This window comes from Canis lupus, chromosome 1 (genome assembly GCF_011100685.1).
Source record: "Canis lupus familiaris isolate Mischka breed German Shepherd chromosome 1, alternate assembly UU_Cfam_GSD_1.0, whole genome shotgun sequence".
NCBI lineage: Eukaryota > Metazoa > Chordata > Mammalia > Carnivora > Canidae > Canis > Canis lupus.
In genome coordinates this window covers 96,835,997-96,855,549 of record NC_049222.1, presented here as the reverse complement: position 1 = coordinate 96,855,549, position 19,553 = coordinate 96,835,997, and the positions used below count along the sequence as shown (strand labels likewise).

General features: G+C 40.5%; 2 long non-coding RNA genes across 3 annotated transcripts; one reads left to right on the top strand and one right to left on the bottom strand.

Annotated features, from left to right (window-relative positions):
- Nucleotides 1-6,848: 6,848 nt before the first annotated feature.
- LOC102156486 lies at nucleotides 6,849-12,908 on the bottom strand. Its single transcript, XR_005354318.1, has 3 exons — nucleotides 12,734-12,908; nucleotides 12,458-12,605; nucleotides 6,849-6,958 (listed from the first exon to the last, which is right to left on the bottom strand). It is a non-coding gene; the product is annotated as an uncharacterized LOC102156486 (long non-coding RNA).
- Nucleotides 12,909-13,028: 120 nt separating this feature from the next.
- On the top strand, nucleotides 13,029-18,996 carry LOC111097047. Of its 2 annotated transcripts, XR_005354320.1 has the most exons (4): nucleotides 13,029-13,264; nucleotides 13,470-13,512; nucleotides 14,568-14,769; nucleotides 18,846-18,996. It is a non-coding gene; the product is annotated as an uncharacterized LOC111097047 (long non-coding RNA). The 2 variants fall into 2 exon arrangements; XR_005354319.1 differs by lacking the exon at nucleotides 14,568-14,769.
- The last annotated feature ends 557 nt before the right edge of the window (nucleotides 18,997-19,553 follow it).

The following is a 19,553-nucleotide window of genomic DNA, read 5'->3' as shown; positions in this document are numbered from 1 at the left end:
ATTAATCATCTAGGCTGAGTGCATCGTGCATCTCACTTCCAGTAACCTTCCTCACAGACCCTACAGGATTCTTAGTCCTGTTTTACAGAAGAGGAGCCTGAGACCACGAGAGATGAAATCACACAGCACCCCAGGCTAGAAACTGGGCTACACAGGATTCCAACACAGTCCAGGCTAGGGAAAACCTTTGCTCTTGAAATTCTTTCCTCCATTTTATGCAATGAATGGAACAGTCAAACAAACAAAATAAAACAGAAAACCTCAGAAAGCTTAAAAAAAAATTTAGGGACCCCTGGGTGGCTCAGTGGTTGAGCATCTGCCTTCAACTCAGGGTGTGACCCCGGGGACCTGGGATAGAGTCCCAAAGGGAGCCTGCTTCTCCTTCTGCCTGTGTCTCTGCCTCTCTCTCTGTGTCTCTCATGCATAAATAAATACAACCTTTAAAAAAATTAAAAATAAAAATAAATCATTTAAAATTATATCATTCATTAAAAATATTTCTCAAGATTATGAAAATAAAGACAATTCATTGAAAATAGGGTCAGGAAGCCCTGAAGGGGACGTTCTCATGCTCATACCTTTGGCTGTCCCTGGACAAACATCAGGAAGAGGGAAGAGTTACTTCCACAAGGGAGGACCTTACTCATACAGGAAATTTATGTCCTGATTTTAGGAAAAGGAATGATGATCCCTCCCTGCCCCAGCAACAACACGTTCACCACCTTTCACCACCACAACCTCCAACACCTGTTCTTCTCCCATGAACTTTTGTTCAAAACCCTGACCTTAGGAACAGCCGACCTTCCCCTTGTCTCTTCAGACCTGCCCGTGGTTCACCATACCTTGCAGGTCCCGAATTGTGCTTCCTCTGCTATTCCTAAATAAACTCACTTTTTCCTTAAATATAATTATGTTTACCTTGCTCAATGTGGAAAGTACGAAAGATTCAAAAACTTAGAAGTACATGAGGATGTGCCACTGCCGTCCCCCAGTATCATAGTCTCCATTAAGAATAAGTGAGGGGGTGACAGGTGTACACCTCCATCCCCTTCGGTATGTTCATCACTACGCTGAGACACCGTGACATCCATATGTGCATATATACATGCATGTGCTGCGTGTGTGTCTGCATGTGTGTGTGCGCGCACATGTGTATGAGTTCTCTATTTGGTTCCCTGAATTATTCATTGATTCTTATCCATATTTTTACACTTTTATTTCTTTATACATTTCATGGTGTGTTATGATAGCTGCTGAGCAAGTACCCCTCATTTTTTCCCTGTCATTTATTTAGCTGGTCCTCTATATTTTCTCCTTCATGTGAACCTTGAAATGAGCTTGTCAGGTTCCATAAAAATATTGATGTAATTTTTATTAGGATTACATTAAACTCATCAGGTTGGGGAGAAGTGCTGGATCGAGTGGACCCTTCAGAACGCCACTCTGATCGTCATGTATTTATGTCTTTTTGACATGCTCAGGTGAGGTGGTACCATTTTCTCATGTGGCACAGATTAATTATTGTCATTCAGCAAATTTACTCAACTGAGTTGATCGGGACACAGCTCTTTCCTTCGGAGGTCATGGATCTCACTCTTTAAATGGGGTGTGATGCATTTTGGGGAGAGTTCCTGGACTATGTCTACAATTTCTCTTAAGATATTTTATTGCTTGAGCTAGTTTTCATCATTTTATCACCCAGATCTTTGAATTCATTGGCTTCAAGTCTTTCACATGGTCTCCTCATTCTTTCTGAGACGCTGTGGCTTTCTCCTAGCCAACTTCTGCAGTCCATAAGCTGCCCGTCCATTCTCGTGGATGTGGTATGGCTTCTGAGTCCCCAGTAGTAGGAGCTGAAAATGATTAGTCGGCCATACAGAAGGAGTTTGCAGTGGGAATGTCTCAGATGACTCCCCTCTGTTCATCACTTACCACTCCTGTTAGTACTTTGATAAGTTTTGAGATGTGTAATACTGTGTTGTGCACCCAGCTGCTGAAGACCCTCTCCACGGACTTCAAACCAACAAAATCACCTTGTTAGCTGATACCCAAGAGTCCACCTGCTATTTACATGGCACCAAGTCCACCAACTGGTGGGTATTCATGATGTTCGTGTAGCAGTATATCCTTCATGTCATTAAATGAGTATAAAAATACAACTTCACAGCCCCACCAGGAGCAACTGAGCCCCTACACACCCTCCAGGAGCACTCCTCTATCTTCAGGACTAGCTTGCAGACCTTAAGTAGCGCACTCTATCCTCTGTGTGTCCCTTTCTATCTCACTGTCACCCTGACAGCTCAGAGGGCAAAGCAAACCATCTATCACTCCCAGGCTCTCCCCTACTTCACACACAGCTGTGATCAGCACTGTGGTCAGCTGTGATCCACAAAGAAATGATGGAGGGTTCAGAGGAGCATGCTTGAGCCCAGAGGTGAGGGTCTTCCGGCATAAACCCGCAGAGCTAATAACACAAATAGTGACAGCAGTTTCTATCTATCACTAATACACCAGCGCTGGTTATTCTGTGTTGACATCACCCTTTAATTCCACAACAACCATACAGTGTGATGCTTTCTTATCTCCATATTTATGGCTGAAGAAACACAAGCTCAGAGTGGTTCAAGAATTTTGTTAAGGTCACACAGCTAATGAAAAGCAGAGCCAGTAGTCTGACCATTTGGCAAAATGAATTTTTATCTTTGGGACTGAAAACAAAGAACCCAGAAATTAAAAAGAAAAAAATCAGATTTATAAATGAATAGCTATCATTTCTAAAGCTTCTCGTTCCTCTATATCAGGAGTGTAGGGAAAGTGAAGGTTATGTGGTGAGCATCACAGGGCATATCAGCCTTTCTGATGCTATGAGACCATTGGGGGAAATCACTTCTTTCTGTCAGTTCCTGGTGATACTGAGCATACAGAAAATTATAAGTCTTTCATTCTGTAAGGCAGCAGTAACTATTCAATAGTTTACCACAAAAAGCACGTTTGGTTGGTCTGAGGTTCCAAAAATCTAATTTTATTCATTTTCCAGGTGTAACGTAGGAAGAGATTTCAAATTCTATCTCGTGAAGAAGCAAGCTGTAGAAACAAACCAGGTGCCCCAGTGCCAACAGTGGTTTGGTCTCCACCACACAGGAGGACACGTCCAGTGAAGACGAGTGAGGATTGCTCATGATCTCTGTGCTGTACCCCTCTCCTGTGCAGCCCCCCAGGAGGTAGTGCCAGCCCAAGTATGGCTGGGCCAGAGAGGAGAATGAGAGTGCAGGCTGTGGCACTCCGCCACCTGGGTTGGAGGCAGGGAACCTCCTAGAAGTGCTGCTTGCCTACACCTGTACCTCCAGAAAGTGGGGAATGATGACGTTTTCCCATAGGATGGCCTTGGGATATTGGTGTGAGCATGCACCCAGCACCCAGCATTCAGCAGGTACCCTGTGTCTGGGACCCATGATCTGTTCCTAATAATAATCCCTCATTGGGTGGGAATAGGGAAACTAGAAGGAATATGCACCCCAAAGATCTGGGTGGGGTCTTCCCCGACAGTCACTGGGTTTCCAAGCTGATGAGGGCATCTGGAGGACAGACATCCAATGCAAATGTTCTGAAATTAAAGGAGGGTATTATCACCCAGTAGTACCATAAGCAAGGACGACTCGTGCATGCCAGCAAGTGGAAAGGTCCAGAGTCTCAGGCTTTCACTGAAGCCTCTGTATCTCCCCAAATCCACTGTTTCCAGAAGGATTTCACCCTCAGGAAGGACCGCGGCCCCCTGCTCCCTCATCTTAGACTTGAACCCAGAGAGAAACCAGTCTCCTCCCTCCCCAGGAAAGCTGGTAAAGTCCCAGGAAGGTCACAGCTGGCCTCACACAGCCCACACCCACCTCTGGGGTGAATCCTATTTACCAGGAGAAGGAAAAATGGAATAGAGGGGAACAAAACAGTAGATCCCTCTCACAAAAAAAATATAGCTCCATTTGGCACATCAGCATGCGTCTGAGTCTACAAACCCTCAGAAAGAATTCCAATAATTATAACCATAAATTTGAAAAAACTCTCTGCCGGGTCTGGAAAAGACTTGCATGTCAGTTCCTCAGAAAGTCATTTTCTCATGACATACAACACAATATTTGAGAAAGGGAAAAGAAATAATAATGAGGAATGCCTACAATGACATTGAATAAAAACAGATTCTTAAACATAACTCAATAGAAGTGTTTCCACTGCTTGTAGTTTAGAAGCTGCTCAATAGCTCACCTCACAGTTGGGTTTTTTTTGTTTGTTTGTTTGTTTTGGGTTTTTGTTTTGTTTTGTTTTGTTTTTGATAAGATGCTATGTCCAGCTGAGGATTCATCACTCCAAGGTCAGACTAACTAAAGCGCTCACTGCATATAAAATTGACTTTCGCTCCTACGGAGAGACGCTGATGAGTCCCTCTCCAGAATGCCATGAAATAGCACAAGCACAAGAGCCACGCTGGGTAAACGAGGCTCCTCCGCAGGTCCCCATAGGGCCTGGCAGGGAATGGCAAGCGCCCCAGGCAGGAAGCAGCACTTGGGAGATGCTAATTAACAGTGACAACCATGAGGGTGGCCTTTTTTTTTTTTTTTTTCAAAATCTATTTGCAGACACAAAAAGGAACCCAGGACTCAGTAGAGAAAAATATCATAATGCCTTTTAAGAGGCAATTCAATGAGAGTGTTATGAGATATTGCTTCTTCGCATTTGGTTGTTAAAAATTATCCTTGATGATTTTGTATTTCCCATTCCCACTTGGGGAAGAGAACAGTTCTCAGGTTGGAGTCATTCACTTAGACTCAGGCAGATAATTCCATAGTATCAATAGCTGTTGACTGCCCAATGAGTAGATTTGGAAGGCTTTTAAGATCTTAAACCCCCTTAAGGAAGCTCATGTCCCATGATCATGAAACATGTTTTGTGATTTTTGGAATATACTGTTCTCTGAATTTTATTTAAAGAGTGGCTTTATAATGCTCATCGTACTGTCTAATGTTAGACAGGAGTTGTTCACAAATATCTGTTTGGGTTAGGTTCTGCAGGAGGAATCGAGGTTGCCACACAATGATGGAATGTTCAAGAAGACAAGCTCATAGTTCATTGGTTACTTACAATTCTCTTTCTTGTTTGAAAGCTGTCACCTGCTCTGAGCATTGTACCTTTGTGGCAAGAGGGGTCTATGCTTCCAGAGAGAATCAGGGGCCAGTCCCTGACGTGGAGCATCTTTGGAGTGTTCCTTCGTAATTCCCTTCACTGCATCATAATTTCTTGCAATCTGCCTTCATTGCCTGGTCATTGACTGATAAAGATGTAAAGTGCTAATGCTCATTGATGGGACACAGTAAGTTGTCTTTATCTGCCTTGGGGATGATGGCAAAAAGACATTTTTGAAAAATCCTAGCATTTAGGGAATCTCTTCCATGTCTGCTCTCTTCATGGCCAGATTCTGATTTCTCAGCTTCATGGAAACCAGATGCCAGACGGAAAGTCAAAGGCCCTGTAACTTTCTGGACTCCTGGCTCTGCACACTACTCACCCTCAGAGATGTTTGCTCCTGGTACTGGTATAACTGTGACTTCAGTGAAGTTGTATTTTTATACTCATTTAATGACATGGAGGATATACTGCTACACGCACATCATGAAGACCCACCAGTTGGTGGACTTGGTGCCATGTAAATAGCAGGTGGACTCTTGGGTATCAGCTAACAATGTGATTTTGTTGGTTTGAAGTCCGTGGAGAGGGTCTTCAGCAGCTGGGTGCACGACACAGTATTATACATCTCAAAACTTATCAAAGTACTAACAGGAGTGGTAAGTGATGAACAGAGGGGAGTATTCCTTGAAGAGACCTGACCTGAGGGCAAATCTGTGTTGGAATCGATGGTCTTGATATTTCTTGCTCAGATAAATGAATGTCTCCTAACAGGAAATTTGCTTTGATGCCTTTCAGTACTTAGGATGAAAAAATATTGGAGAAAAAAAAAAAAAACATTGTCTTGAGAACTTAAGAATTTGTGAGATTTTTAAGGCTAAGAAAGAATTTGATTGACTTTTTAAAAATCTGAATTAACTCATGTCTTAAAACAGTCTGTCGTTTTAGCCTCAGTAATGGTGACAGCTGGTAATCATCCAGAATAATGTGATTCCCAAGCATTATAAGACTTCATTTTAAATTGAAAGAAAAAAGTAATTGTATGGTGACAAAAAAAAAAAAAACTCTATAAATTCAGTAAGACATTAACTAGATTGTGCTACCGTTTCTGGGAAAAAATAAGACATGAATATGTGAAAATGTTATTTATATAATCATCAGACAATGCTTAGATTTCATGTGAGTTAATGGACATTTTGATAATTTTTCTGAGGACTCCCAGGGATCTCTGGATCACACACAGGGAGTCTTTTGGGTAGGTTTTCTCAGCAGATAAAATCAAATATGGTGATTTCATGCATATACCTAGCAATTTGGCTTGCAGCATATTTAAGAATAAATGATAAGTATTGGGCATTCCATTTTTGTACAATTTACATGTTTTCCTCGATGGAAGCTGACAAGGAAAGGAGAAAATGAGATAAAAAGAAACAGAAATCTCTTCTTGCACCTGAGCTCCTTGTAAGGTGCTAATGCACTTTAGACATGTGAGAGATGGGCTGGCCATTCAGAAGACTCCTTTCTCACCAAGCACATAGCCACATCGCAGTTTCATTTTTCTTTGGGAATTAGATGTGGCCATGTGGCTATTCTAGAGAATGGAAGTAGCGTGGTGCTTGCTCCTTGCAGGTCCAGCACCCTAATGCTAGCCAGGCATGATTTTCCAAGCTGTTTTCCCTTCCAGCTGGCTGGCATGGACACAGCATGGTGTATGAGCTTGAGAGCCACATCCCCCTGAAAATGGCAGCACCGTTGGTGGACAGAGCCCGGGTCCCTGCAGGACCACCTAGAGGGGATCAAGAGCACTGACTTAGAAATTGACTAAGTAGGTTTTTATAACAGCTAAACAGCTAAGCCACTATATGTTTTGAATCTTTTGTGATTGTGACCTTGACTAATGCACTATGTTATAAATGTTGAATTACCCTTAACCAGTGGTGAATCGAGGGTCCTTAAGATTCTGTGAGATGGACCAAGAAATGGAGAGTAGAACCTAACTTTCTGTGCATATTCCAGGCCAAACTCACACATTGTCTAAGTACCAGTAGTATATCTTCCATGTGAAGTGGAGCATGCTTGAAAAGCATTTGGCCTAGTTTCATGTTTACCCCTTCTTGACTGAAAGCAGATGTCCTTTCTCTCCTGCCATTTTTTTTAAATGCATGGCTTCCCAGTGCCACCCCACACCTCCCTCTCCCCCAGGTTCTATTCCCATTGTGACAACATTTAATTGGGAAGCAGGATAGAACACTGTCTCAAACACTGTGATTTGGTAGAATATGCTATTAGGTTCCTAATTCTATGAGGTGTATAGATGTGAATTTTAAGATGCCTGTTTAGCATTTGTCAACAGCTTAGGAAATGTATCAGGAGATGAGTGAAAAGCACATTTCCCCAGATGAATTTGTTTATTTTTAGTACTAACAGGCCGTCATGGACTGAGTCATCTAAACTACTACTGAGAAGTCAATTGTCATTTTATTTGCTTTGTTTTTTTTAACCTTAAAAACATTCAGATAACTTGTCTAAAGTCTGGGAATAAATATTTGCAAAAGACATCAACAAAGAACTGTTATCCACAATATAAAAGAAGTCTTAAAACTCAACAGTAAGAAAACAGACAACCTCATTTTATCATGGGCCAAAGACCTCAACAGACTCCTCACCAAAGAAGATATGCAGGTGACAAATAAGCATAGGAAAAGATGCTCCACGTTTTATGTCAGCAGGGAATGCAAATTAAAACAGCAATGAGATATTACTACACACTCATCAGAAAGGCCAACATCCAGAACAGTGACAACACCAAATGCTGGTGAGGAAATGGAGAAAGAAGGAGTGTCATACATTGCTTGTGGTTACAACCACCCCAGAAAACTGTTTGGTGGTTTTTTATAAAATTAAATGTATCCTTACTAGAGGGTCCAACCATCACACTCCTTGGGATTCACCCAAAGGAGTTGAAAATTTTTATGTCCACACAAACCTAACTTGGATGTCTCCAATGGTTTTTTTTTTTTTTCCAATGGTTTTATTCATAATTGCCAACATTTGGAAACAAACGAGATGTCCTTCAGTACATAAATAAATAGTATTTCAGTAGATAGATAAGCTGCAGTACCTTCAGACAATTGAGTATTATTTAGCACTAAAATATTATTAATGTGCTACTGAGTTCTAGGAAGATGAGGAGAAAACTCAATGCATATCATGCAGTGAAAGAAGCCAGTCCTACTGTGTGATTCCAATTCCATTACATTCTGCAAATGACAAAACCCAGGAGACAATGACAGTAAGTAGCAGTGAAAGTGGGAAAGGCAAGTGGTCAGGCATGGAGGATTTTTAAAGCAGTGAAAATATGGCATACAGTATCATGATGGATACTTGTCATACACATGTCCAAACCCCCAGAATGTGCAACATCAAAAGAATCCTAGTGCAAAGTAGGGCTTGGGGAACTGATGACATGTTAGTATAGATTCATCCTTGGTTAAAAAAAAATATTGTACCATTTTGGTTCAGTGTGTTGATAATGGGGCCGCCAGATAGGTGTGAGGTAGTGGGTGCATGGGAAGTCTCTGTACCTGCCTCTCAATTTTGTTAAAATGATTCTGAGAAACTCTGTGGATCTGCTGGCAAGAAAGAAATGACACTTAAATTGAGTGGGCAGGGCTGTACCCCATTGCTAGCAACTGCCAGGTGTTGTCGCCACAGCCAAGCCTGAAGGGGTCAGGTGGGGAGCCCTGTAGTAGCACCTAAAGAGGAATATTACTCAGCCATTAGAAACGACAAATACCCACCATTTGCTTCAACGTGGATGGAACTGGAGGGTATTATGCTGAGTGAAGTAAGCCAATCGGAGAAGGACAAACATTGTATGTTCTCATTCATTTGGGGAATATAAATAATAGTGAAAGGGAATATAAGGGAAAGGAGAAGAAATGTGTGGGAAATATCAGAAAGGGAGACAGAACATGAAGACTCCTAACTCTGGGAAATGAACTAGGGGTGGTGGAAGGGGAGGAGGGCGGGGGGGGGTCGGGGTGAATGGGTGACGGGCACTGAGGGGGGCACTTGATGGGATGAGCACTGGGTGTTATTCTGTATGTTGACAAATTGAACACCAATAAAAAATAAATTTATTATAAAAATAAATAAATAAAAATAAAAATAAATAAATAAAGAGGAAGCCTGGTGGGGGGCTGGCTTGGCAGGAGGTGTTACCTCCCTCAAGATGCTAATTGACTCAGTGTCCCTGCAGGGAAGAAGTAAATACCCCAAGCTTACTCTTCCCCCTGCCCTCATCCTTTGTTGAGCTCTGTTGGCTAAACTCATCTTGAGGTCTGAGGGGCACCAGGAAAGATAGAGAGGCCGAGAGAAGGGTCAAAAGATGTGACTCTTGCTTCCTCATTTTGTCACTATTTTAGAGGTGAGAGAATAGTCTCTCTAGCTCAGCTACTTTCAGCTTCATGACTTGGAGGCCTTTACCTAGCCCCAGTGAGCAGTGATTTTGCTCCTACAAAAATGGGAATGAAAGGTACACTTACCTCCTGAGCTCACTCTGAGCATATGCAGGGTGCCTGACATATACTTGTTCTCTGTAAATGTTAGTTATTTTTTTTATAATGCCGATTTTTTACACCCTTTTTGTGTTTCTGTTTTCAATTTATAGAGGGTGACAAAAACAGCTGTTTAGTACAATTTGCACATACTACAATGTGGCTTTCCAGATTCCTGCCTTCACGTATAAGCAGCAGAAAAAGGCGTATTTTCAGTGCTGAATGTTAAGGTATAATAGAAAGAAGCAGCTATGAATCTATACTTTTATATTCTCTTGGCCTTGGGAAAGATTTCAGTCTGCCTGTCTCATCCTCTTTGGCAGGTTTTTTAAAAGCCCCAAGTATTCAAGTATCTTATAAATCATGATTTTCATTTCCTGCTTATACATGAAGATCTGAAGCTGTACAGGACCCCACAAAAATTAGATGGAACATCTGACATCTGCCTAGTTATCAAACTATTACTCTACAAATTCTCTCTTCCATGTAGCTCTGACATTCATGCAACTTCCAGCTGGCTCCAGAATTCGCAGGAATTTAATGCAGGGAGAGTAAGAAATTCCAGAGATGAAGACCATCCCAGAAGCTGCCTGGTCAGCAGCTCTCCAGGCTTTACTGAGAAACTGGAGGTTTCAGGATATTGCAGTAAGATTCTAGTCGCTCTAGGAACTGTGAATGTAGCTATCATATTGAATCCAGTGACAAATAGCATCTTCCTGGATGTGCTGGCATCTTTTTGGGGTCTAGCCCATGATAGTTGCTTGCTGTATTGGCAAATGAAGCAGATAATAATTAAAATATGAAGCGTCTGACAAATTACCTGAGAACACAGCCAGCGGTGCTCAGTTTCTCATGAATCTACCTGGTTCTTCCCAACAGAAGACTCGGAGCACACGATGAGCTGGATGGGTCTGTACTCTTAGTTGAAGGCTCCAATATGAATCTCTGGCCTGTTTATCTTTATCTCCAAAATGTAAATTGTATACTTCACAGCGATTAGACTGTGAAGTTCGGGACAGCTGGCCACATGAACAAAAGAAAGAACACGTAGTCCGTAGAGGACAGCAGAGGTTTCTGCACCAAAAGATTCTGTGCAGTAAGACACCAGCATCGTACGGCCATCGGCCTACGAACACTTGTCAAGTACATAATCATGATCTACGAGAGAAGCCCTTAAAAAAATTAGCCTCAATAGATGACTCTGCCATTTTGCTTATAAATTATGTGCTGGGCTTCTAGAGAGACGTGCACTCAAGGAGCACAAACGGTGTCTCCTCAAGGGACCCCATCCTGGTGAGTGTGTGCATGAGAAACGTGCTTGGGAAAGGCAGGCCCCTCACCAAAGGCACGGGGGCCAGGGGTCAGCAAGGCTGGGAGACGGAGCAGTGACGACGAATCACCAGGTCAAGCTGCTGATGCAAACGAATTCAGAGAAGGATCCAGAATAAGTCCAGTTCAGCGAGTGGATCTGTGTCACCCATAAAGCTAGACAGAGAGCCAGATGTGTCACATGTGGACCATGACTGAGCCTCCTACCATCCTGGGGTCCTGGGATCGAGTCCCACATCGGGCTCCCTGCATGGAATCTGCTTCTCCCTCTGCCTGTGTCTCTGCCTCTCTCTCTCTCTTCTGTGTCTCTCATGAATAAATAAATAAAATCTTAAAAAAAAAAAAACACCCACAACCTACTCAATGTTTTTTAACAAGAGATAAGAAGCAGGGAAAGAATGAGGGCTTAGTCATCATTAGCTATATGCTACACACTATGTTAAGACGTTCACATGAATGATCTGATTTCATCCTCAAATACATATATTAAATGTTCAGGAAGTCTCTACCATTACCCTATTATTTTTATTCCTAATTTTTCTTTTACAGACACCTGCGTAACTGAGGGGTGAAAACGAGTGGAGTTTTTAGAGAGAATTTCAGACTAGAAAACAGGAAAGGGCCCGAGGCACTAGCTCTGGATTCTGGCACTGGGCTCAGCCAATTTCTGTTGCAGCCGTGAGGGAAATCTTCTGTAAATGTCAGCTCAGCCAGGAAAATTTATTTTTGCTCTGCAGTGTGATCTTGCTGAATCTCCTGTTGATTTCAAGAGCTTTGAATGTCTATGGCTTTTCCAAAGTAAAGTGATCTTGACCTGAGGCTCTGGCTCATTTAAATATATCTGTCATGTACAAAGTCTATGCATATATTAGGGAAATATTTCTTGCTTATAACATCAAAAAAAAAAAGGTGTGTTTACAACATCCAAAGAAAATGTGCATTTGCTCTTCTGTGAAAGAAAAATGAGTTTAAGAGTCTCTTCTTTTTCTTTGTCATCCGTTCCCTTTCTACCATCTTTCCCAGCAATGGGACTATGCTTTTTTTAAAATAATTTATGCTCCAAGTATAGCTTTTGTTGTCCTGGATAACAGAAAAAATAAATAATAATATTATCTCTTCAAAGAATACACATGTCTTCAAACTCTCAGGTCTTCATCATGGTGGAAAATTTAACGCATGAAAAAATGAAATCAAATCATTAAATCCCAGAAGCTATCTCACAAAACAGTAGCTTGCCAGTATAACTTTTCACATGACCCCTGAGCCAAAACATTTAAACAGAGAGCAAGTTCCCTTTTAAAAACCCATTGATTAAAGAAAAGTGGAAGTAGGAACACCAGAACTTGTAAATAGCAGGTTTTCAACAATGTGACTGGAAACCAAGGAATGTTGCTCACCTTCACAGTGACCTTGTTGAATGAATGTTCAGGAAAATGTTGCCAAAACGTTCATCATCTGATGGCATTAAAAAATATATTTCTCATGGCTGAGTCACTCTGGGGGAAAACGTTGACCAATGTGATGATACCACCTCAGTCCACTTGCCTTCAACATTTTGCATGTAAGAAATCCCAAAGTCCAGTTAGACCCTGATAAATATAATTGTCCTCTATATTTTGTTCTAAATAGAGAACTCAATCTCCTAATTCTAACCATCTCTCAGATGAACTCACCTTGAATATTCTGTGTATCACGACAGTGATCCACAACAATAATATGGGCTTTTGTTGCAATCAAAGGTACCCTTTACCAGTCGATACCTCATACGAGGAGCTTGAGAAGAGTTTGAAGGTTTCAAGCCATGTCTCAGCTGACTGCCAGTACCACATTATGTACTCGAGTACCCCCTCTTCTGGGATTTATAGCTCAGAGCCAAAGGGTCCAATTGTTCCTCTGAGCTTACATCATAAACAAGTCAAAAGTCTCAAGCAGGGCATATATAGAGGCATCATTCTGAGTGAATGGCATTTTTGTAAACAGTCAAAGCATCACCAGGATGGCAGCAGTGGAACTCTGTGAGTCATGCCATAATCATCAGGATTTCTTGGCCAATTTATGAACTGTGCTCATCTGTAGAAAATGTTTCATTGGAGCGATGAACAACAGTCGGCTCAGGGATGTTGGCTTTTTTGATTGAGAGCTCCAGGCCTACAGCAGCTGAGTATGCTGAAAACTTGAACTACGGAGAATGCTTCTTTCCAATGGTTACTGATGGGGTTTCCCACTGGTTGATTTTGTGAAACAAACAATGTGGTAGAAAATAATTGGTTCTAGGAGGGCTTGAGTTCCACACTTTCTGGGAGTGGGCATCTCACAGCTGCCCATACCTTCGCTTGAGTGGTGCAATGCCAAGAGAATTGCCCACGGCAGACTGCTAGGGTAACATCTGTACTTGATCTTATTTTACAGGGCATTATATCTTAGAAAATTCATCAACAGAAGACATTGAAAGGTAAAAATTTCTGGTTTGGAATTCAAGAAGATGGGCTAAATTTAAAAAAATTCAGCTAAACTTTCCTTTGAGATCCAGAACTTGAAAAAAAAAGTATAGCTTTTGATTATTAAATTGTATTATAGTGGAGATACTGGCCAGTTCAGTCACAAATAAATAAACAAAAGATGCAAAGATGGGTGTGGAAGGAACAACCAATGTTTATTACCAGATGACATCATTTTACATGCTGTTACTCTAAAGTAATCTATAGGCAAACCATGGCAAGTAACAGGAAAAAAAGAAGCTTCTTAATGTTACTAGATACAAACTCAATGTACAAAACTCAACTGTATTTTTATATGCCAACCATACAGAACTAAAAAATAATGGTATTAAAGAGACTATATATTGCATAATAGTGTGACAAAGACAAGTATCCAGGAATTTATCTAAGGAAAGCATAGACAAAACTTCATGGAGAATATTCAAACCCATACTAAGAAAAATAGTAAGAGATTAAACACTTGATATCATTAGTTCAAAGACTGGAATACTCGTTATTTTAAATAAATCACTTTCCACCAAAGCGTATCAACAATGAAAATCCCTGATTCTTGTTCAGAATTTGGTGAGCTAATTTTAAAATTTATAAATGGAAATACAAATGGCCAAGAACAGTCAAGCTATGCTTAATGAAAACATGCTGGGAGGCATGTTCTAACAGATACTGAAGTTTATCATAATGCTAGAGTAATTGGGGGGGGGGGGTGCAGTCCTTGCACCTGGAGAGTCCAATAGACCAACCACGTAAGCTTCACAGAAATAGAGGCTCCTCTATAATGTTATTTTCCACTATTCTTATTGATAAAATGGGGACTGCAATAGCCCTTCTGATAAATGGTGCTGGGACAACTCTGTTGGGGGAAAAATGCAGTGACTCAGACCTTAAAAGAACGAGTACATAGAAAATTGATTGCAGGTGGATTAAGGGAACGAAAAAAATAGCTAACACTGTGGAACTTTTAGAATAGGGCTTATCTTCATGACCTCAAGGCAGGTATGTCTTTCTTCAGTAAGGCTCAAAACCCCCTGGCACTGAATCTCCGTGTGCGTGCTGGTGCATGTGAAAAACTAAAGCATGTGATCACATACCCCGTGGGTGGAAATTTAAAAAGAACTTTACGAAATGCCAACGACTCAATGAAACAAAGCGTGATGGATCAAGAAGACTGGGAGAGCTGAAGCAATCTGCAGAAAGAAATGCATGGTTGTCAGGTCAGAAGACAACCTGAATTAAACAATATATATATATATATATATATATATTTTATTTTAATTCTTAAGGACCAAAAATTTAATAACAACCAAAAAGATGGACACATACATATATTTTGGTAAATTTGTATAAATACCATAAAATAAGAAAACAGGAAAAGTTAGAGAGCAGAGGGTTAAAGAATTACATGATAGAAACAATTATCAAAACCTACAACTGTTTCTTTGAAAATACCTACAGATCAGACAAAAGCCCAGCAAGAAAAATCGGATGACTCCTCTTCTTTGTACAAGTTGTTTCAGGAATGAGAAAGGAGGGTCAGTTGCCCCAGGAATTTTATTACCAATGTGACTAGATAAGGTCATTGGGCAAATAATGACAGTCAGCCTTACTTCTCTGATTCTGCCTATTGGACTTTGATGAAAGTTATAGCTGCCATCAAAAGCTATATGTTCTCTTTAGGAATTTAATGGAAAATCTTTCAATAATGGGAAGACTTATGACATGGATGTTTCAAAAATATAATCTACCAAACATGACGTTATACTGTGTTACACAGGTAACAGAGAGCCCTAAAGCATTCTTAAGAGCCCTTTACCTTAACTACAGTAAGAACACACTAGTAGATAAATGTGAGTGGAAGTCCTTTCTTGTCATATTTATAATTATTCTGTGTTACAATGAGATAGAACGCTTGGAATTTTTTCTAGTCATTCTGTGACATCCTAGTTTTTTTTTTTTAAATCTAAAGGTTTTATTGTTAACTCATATGGTTTAATTTGTGTATCTGTTTATTGAAATTTAAAATTTTCATTTATTAAAAAATTAAAATAAATACATAAAAATAAATTTATTTTTTTTAAAAAATAAGCATTAAATATTGAATCAAATTTTTCATCTGTATCCCAGCACTACGATGATTTCCTCTTTCAAGTCTCAGTGCTTTTATCTTATAATGTCACTGCTCTAGAAGTAGATAGGTTTTACCAAGTAGTCAAAGCATTTGTAAGACTAAGCAGGTAAAGGCATCTGCTAAATCATCAGTTCTCCAGTGTGATCTGAGGACCCTAAAGGATCCCACCTCTTACAGAGAATTCATGAGGCCAAAGCTATTGTCATAAGAAAATGAAGGTGATCATTGGGTTTTTTTTTTTTTCACTGTATTGGTAATTGCAATGATATTCCAAAGCCATGTGGGGATAAAGTAGCCAAAGCCTCCGTGGAAACCAAGCAATGGCTTCAAGCTCTATTGCAGACATTACATTCCCCACTACTATCATGCACGTTGAAGTAAGTGCAGTTCTACTTAAGAATGTAACAGTAAAAGGCATTAATGTTATGAAAGCTCAATCTGTAGGTGTGCTTCTGTAATATCGTGTGTGCGGAAATGGGAAGCATCCGTGGAACTCACTAGGGCCCACTGGGGATAGAGTCTCAAGGAAATCACTTGTGCGGTAACAGCACATTTTTCGTGGAGCACCATTTCTGCTTGATAGAACCACTGAGAGATTAGCCACAGTCATTGGACTTGGATTTTGGGAGACATTTTCTGCAAAATGAACAAAATGGACCTGTCAATTTGGGGAACATAACCGACATTATCTGTGTCCAATAGTAAGCTTTGAACTTTCAAATGAAAATTAGAATCTCGGATTTTTGACAGCTTCCCAATACTTAACAGACTTCTCTGATGACGTGTGTGGTGAGATCCTAATGGGTGTGTTTTGATGGTGCAGAATCAAACGTGTCAACATTTGGAAGATCTGCATTAGTCAGGGAATCAAGAGTTTTGAGGCAACCGATATATGATGTTCCGCTGTCACACATGGGCAAACAATTCATTTTTAGTGTAAGACAGACCAGTGGATTTTATGTAAATGAATATGAACAGTTAATTGGCATGGTTTCAGATTCCACAGTGCAACTCACCTTTAAGAAACTACTACTTGTCGGGATGCCTGGGTGGCTCATTGGTTGAGCATCTGCCTTCTGCTCAGGGCATGATCCTAGGATCCTGGGATCGAGTCCTGCATCGGGTTCCCTGCGAGGAGCCTTCTTCTTCCTCGGCCTGTGTCTCTGCCTCTCTCTGTGTGTCTCTCATCAATGAACAAATAAAATCTTAAAAAAAAAAGAAAGAAAGAAAGAAAGAAAGAAAGAAAGAAAGAAAGAAAGAAAGAAAGAAACCACTACTTGTCAAGTTTTGTTAGAGTACCAACAAAGAATATCCACAACAAGCTGATGAGGCTATTTGAATATTCCTCCCTTTTCCAATCACATTTGTAGCTGAGACCAAAATGTCTTCATATACCTCAAATAAAACAACATATTACAACAAATTGGTTGCAGAAACATATGCAAGAATCCAAATATCTTTAGAGCTTAACATTAAAGATAGCAGGAAAAATGAAAAACAAAACCAAAACAGTGGAAAATAATTCCACTCACTCTTGACACTAATTTTTGTAAATATAGTTATCTTTTATAAAAATATGACAAAATATATACGTTAATGTGTAATGGTTTTTATTGTCATTTCAAATAAATTAATAGCTTTTAAGGCTCTCACTTTTAGTTTCTAATATGGACGTAATACGGTAAAAAGAAGCTCTATGGAATCTTCATTTTTAAGAGTGTAAAGATGTCTGGAGAGCAAACCCTTTGAGACTCCTTGAACTAGAGATATATGTAGTAACAGGCTATGTATTTAAAGCAGAAAAAAAACAGAAGCCACCCACCAAACAGAACAAAATTTAAAATACATTGGTAATCAAAATAATTTAGTTTGTAGAGAGTATGCTTATTCAGTGGGGCAGGTCAAGCCTAGGAAACTGGATGCTATTAAAATCACTGGAGCCCGGAGCAGGGGAAGGGGATTAAAAAGGAATTAAGAGCATGGAACACTTGTGGTCCTACTGGGGTGGCTACACACAGATCTACAAGTATATCATCAGCCTAATGAAGAAACATGAGGAATAAGGAAATACAGAGCTTTTGTTTTCCTGTTTGAGTGGTCAACCTTTGATAAATTCAACTTTTTCTGGGATCAGTGGGAGTCAGCATCATGGGTTTAGACCTGCCTTGCCAGCTTTATAGAAGTGCCTCCCTAAATTTCTCCAGCACTTTGTGGCAGCTGCTTCGTCCCCTTTTCTAGATGCATCCCCATACCTGTGTCCTTTCAGTAGGCAATCTAGATGTTTTATCTTCTCTGAGCTTTATCACAACATAATAATGAATTCACTGGAGTCATTAAAACACAATTCAATGACTAACTACACTGCCATGACTCAGAAAGTCCTTGACAATCTTGAACTGTATTCCGAGAGGAAAAGTAAAATCCAATGGCTAAAATTCTAAAATAAGTCCAGGAAATAAAACAAGACAACATACCATCACCACAAAAATTTTTGCACGATTATGTATGGAGATCTCTGGATCTCTATGGCTTGTTCTGATAAATGTATATATGGAGTCAATAAGACAAATGAATTAAATATAAACTGTTAACAACAAGGGTAGATTTTTGAGAGACCCAGTAAATAATTTCCTCTCACCTGAGCTCGACATCTCGTGAGAGCTAGATGGAGCACCAAATGATCTCCACATTAGTTCTGATTAATTTGGGGAGGACTGTTCAGCTGAAGACCAATGAGCCTGTCAATTCACTCTCCAAGGTAGACCTTGGGATGGTCCCCCAGGAAGAAAGTCCCAGTCACCAGGAGAGACACACTTACTCATGTTACTCTCTCCCGTCGTTAAAAGAAAAGCCCTCAACTCAGTATTTTTGACAGGATTAGCTCCATCTAAGTGAGAAACTTGGAACAAGGCTTCCAGTGGCTGTCGCCTGCATCTCAGACTCCAAAGAGAAGATGAGACAGAAGACCAAGGTGTCCAAGGGACGTCACTCCCCACAGAGCCTAGGAAAACACTGGCACTCTTCCACAGGACTGGGACAGCTAATGAGGATGATAGCAAACACTCATTTACTGATTACTCTACGGGAGTGGTTTTAAATACATTAACATACATTCATATTCAATCCTCATCTCAACCTTACTATTTTTTTCTCTTTATATAGGAGAGAATGAAGCCACAGAGAACTTAAGTCATCTCCTGAGGTCTCAGAGTTCCTAGATTGGGGCATGGAGTCCCAACTTCAAATCGCCTGGACATCTCCGAACTGACAGGATTTTTAAAAATACTGAACTCACAGCCGGGGAATAAAAGTAGTTTTGAAATTTATCAATAGTATGTTTTCTTTGATTCAAGACCACTGTGGTAGCTGAAATATGGTGAAGAACGCTGAGCATAAACATTTGTTTAAACCCCATCACGGGGACACCTGGGTGGCTCAGTGGGTGGGCGTCTGCCTTCGGCTCAGGGCATGATCCCAGAGTCCCAGGATCGAGTCCCATATCAGGCTTCTTACATGGAGACTGCTTCCCCTGTCTTTGCCTCTCTCTGTGTGTCTCTCATGAATAAATAAATAAAATCTTAAAAAATAAATAAATAAACCCCATCATGGAGAACACAGTATTAATCGTGCCTCAGTGTCCATACCACAGCCATCCTGGTGTTTTTATGATATAAGATCAGTGTTTCTTTGTTTTATGGCAGATGGTAGTTTAGCAAAACAGATCACCCATCCCCTTTGGTGGAGAAGCAGTTTTCAACAAGGCAGGTCCACACTGACTTCCCCTACCCGCCTGAGCTCAGAAATAACAAAGGAGCCTGAGATGAGCAGCAATCCTCAGCCCGATGCACATTCCTCCCTTTTGGAGGTGGG